Source organism: Bactrocera neohumeralis, chromosome 2, assembly GCF_024586455.1.
Source record: "Bactrocera neohumeralis isolate Rockhampton chromosome 2, APGP_CSIRO_Bneo_wtdbg2-racon-allhic-juicebox.fasta_v2, whole genome shotgun sequence".
Taxonomy (NCBI): domain Eukaryota; kingdom Metazoa; phylum Arthropoda; class Insecta; order Diptera; family Tephritidae; genus Bactrocera; species Bactrocera neohumeralis.
The window spans coordinates 19,550,113-19,553,841 of record NC_065919.1 but is presented as its reverse complement, the minus strand read 5'-3'; positions in this window follow the sequence as shown (position 1 = coordinate 19,553,841).

The window sequence follows — 3,729 nt, the reverse complement described above, 5'->3', positions numbered from 1 at the left end:
TGATCCGATATCTGTCAAATTTGAACACGCGCCTTTTGAAGATTAGGGCTAACTAAAACTCATATGCATTTAATTCTAGTCGCAGCATCTAGGTATCTGCATGGGATCTTGATGGGCTTGATCTGTTATGTTTAATAGTAAATATGCCGAAATTTTTAGATCAACCCTTATATGTACAATATTTAAGTTCACAAGTAATTAGTTTTAATTTTTGCGCATATTTTGTATTTGAGACATACGTAACGGGACACTTAGCCACTAAAGCGGTAAAGGTGGAGCAAGTAAAAACTCGGAATTATTTTTAAGACACTTGCTTACATGTGTTTTATATATTTGTATGCTATTGCAATGTATCTATATTCGTATATACTATATCAAATTTGATAAAAATAAAAAATTAGTGATGTCATTTCGAACAAATATATTCATATATGTATATATCATATTGTTGGGTGGTTTCAGATTTATACCAGAGCAATGCCCGCTTATTGAAATGCATATGCATACATATGTATTTACCAACGGTATTATAAAACTTGCTGTATTTGTTCATTTTGCTTGTTAAGTAATATTTTGAGTTTTGAAATTGTTAGAAAATATGGCTTCACTAATTTTGTTTGTTTCTAACAAATAATATAGACTTTTCTCTCGTTCATATTTCGGCCTTTCCACTTATTTTAAATCAGAAAATAGTTGCAAAATTCGGGTGCTGGAAAATTTTTGAATTCTTTGGACTGGGTAGGCTTATTAACGTCGTTCAAATCACTTAGTTCTGTTTTCACAAAGTCTGGTTAACAGGAACCTGACTTTTAAGTTTTGGTTATCCTAACAAAGACTCCTTCCTATGGTAAAGAATCAATTTATTTAAGCAAAGCTTAACTGGCAGCTGGCTGCTTATTAGACATTTAGAAAACAACCCTTAGACTATTTATTTGCTTAATACTCGTAGACCCGTGCAGAATATTTTGGAAAAGTGGAGAAAATCATATTAGGTTGAAACCCATTTAAGAGGAAGATAAAATAACATAAAGGTAAGAAAACAATGTACGGTCGATCTGAAGCCTGAAAGAGAAGGTGTTGGAATTGTTAAGAGTGTTTTTAGCTCGATTTCAGGTTTATCATGAAAAAATCTAGCTAATATAAAATAATACAAAAAACAAAAGGTCTGAATAGGATTCTGGGGTCTTCTTTTGCATTTTCTGCGAAAACTAACTATGGTAATACAGGGTTTGGCCGGAAAGTAATAGGACTGAGTCGATGTAAATAAATTTATTGAACCAATCGTTACAATTCTTTAAACACTTTCAAAACATGCACTTTCTGCGTCAATGCAGCGCTGCCAGCGCGATTTCCAAGCATTGAAGGCGTTACGGAAGGCATTCTCCGGCATAACCTTGAGAGCCGAGGTGCATGCTGCTTGAATCCCCTTTCATCGGCCTTTTCACGCAAGCAAACAAAAAAGTCCGGGGGGCCACATATGGGCTATAGGGCGGCTGCGGAAGCATTGGGATGCCGGCCTTGATTAGGTAACTGATTTCTTGGCACACACACTCGCCGTAATTTCTGGTCGTTAGTGAGCACTTTTGGAACCACCTTCGCGCACAACTTGCTGAGAAGCACTTGTCTCTGCTCTAATGAACGCTGCATTTTCGGCTTGCCACACTCACAGAAACACGACGCGTCGCGCGAAAATAGTTGTCCTGACTCTCCAGGTGCTCGGAGACAACTGACCAGCCGCTGGTTCATTAGCTAGGTATCTGAGGTACAGCAGAGTCGGAAGTAAATCAACCCTATTACTTTCCAGGCAAACCCTGTATATACTATATTTTTAAAAAACAATACAAAATCTTTTAAAAATGCAGATCACTTGATGTGAGAAATTTCAATTGAAAATTAGGGTTCTTTTTTCGATATTGAGTCAAAATAAGGTGGCATATATCTGAAATCAAAAAAAATAAAACATTTTTGGGACTTAAATTCGTGAAATAAATAATTTTTTTGTAAAAGATGAAAAGAAGAAAGCAAAAACTTAGTTATTTTAATTTTTCGCATAAATAAATTCTCACTTAATGTGAAAGAGGTATTAATACAAAGTTATAGATCTTTTCATAACCTAAAACTTTGCTATACAACTTTTTGCCATAAGATTTGTAATAATAAATCCCAGATTCCAGACCACAGATCGCCCATAAACCATTTTTTTTCCTTTTTGTTATTGTATCTTCCTCATCAATGGGTTTCAGCATATTATAACCTGGGTAGAAAATAACTGATTTAGATGCCTGCTACGATTTGTCATACCCAAACGAATATGGCTGATAATCACACCTAGGTTAGTTACTAAATGAGCTAATTCATTATAATTAAGTATGTATACATCGCTTTATTTAAAAATATTACAAATATGCCAAAGTATGCCCAAATTACGACACACTTCAACAAAAAGTATTTAAAAGCTTTTTAACGGTTTATTTTATCAGAAGTTCCGGTGATTAGGTGGTACTACAAGTATGTATATATAATAACTTTGTATCAGCACGCACACTTTTGGGGTATCCACGCGGATGACTTCATCACGAATGAATGCAAATTATTTATGAAAAAACTACGTAAACACATATTATAGTTATATATTATCTGAGCATTACGTGGTGCTGAAAATATTTATTATAAACAATTCAGCAATTAGCTAGGTATGAAAATATATATGCCGTGATTATTTTTTTAAGCATTTTTTTCCGAAATAGAAGAAAATTATCACCACAGCGTTTATAAGCTGTAAAAATATGATAATATATAAAAGGTGGTCCATTTCGATGTTCGCTGCTTTTCTAAAGAAAAACACAGAAACCTCAAATTTAATGGGGAATGTTTATTATCATTCGAAAGAACATTCTTTGGCATTTATTTTTTGAGGATTATCTCTTTCAAATGTTGGTCGCGACTACGTCTCTGATGGTAAATCTGATGGGACCAGTTTTCGATAACTCGTTCGAGCATTTCGAATGGTAACTAGCGAGTGACACCCGTACGAGGGCTGCTATATATATTCTGGCCTAGGGCAATACTAAGTGTTGCCAGGTGCAATCTGACATTTCCATTGGAAAGTTTGACATTTTTTAGCATAACATCACTCAGAACGTTTTGTTATTTAATCGTGAATTGTTTTATTTACAGGGAATTAAAAAATTCATCTCGGCCAAAAAATGGAATTAACTCGTGAACATTTTCGTGCGATCATTTTTCGCAACTTTCGACGTGGATTATCACGACAAGAGTGCATCGATGAACTAAAATCTTTGTATGGCTATGAAGCACCATCCTATAGCACTGTGAAAAAGTGGTACAACGAATTCAATCGTGGCCGACGCTCGCTCAAAGACGAATTCCGTGAAGGTCGTCCAAAGCAGCCGTTGTGCCAGATAACATCGATACGTGAACTGATAATGCAAGACCGTAATGTAACATACCTTCAGATAGAGGCACGCCTATGCATTTCTCCCACCAGCATACATTCGATATTGTATGAACACCTGGCCGTAAAAATGGTTTGTTAGTGGCTCGTGTGGGATTGGGTGTAAAGAAATGCTGACAGCAATACGATCGCAGTTTCAAAAGACGTTTATAAGGTCGCTCGCAGGTGACGAATCACGGATCAATGCGTACGGAGCCCGAAACAAACAGCAATCGACAAAAAAAAAATAAAATAAAAAAAAAAAAAAAAAAAAA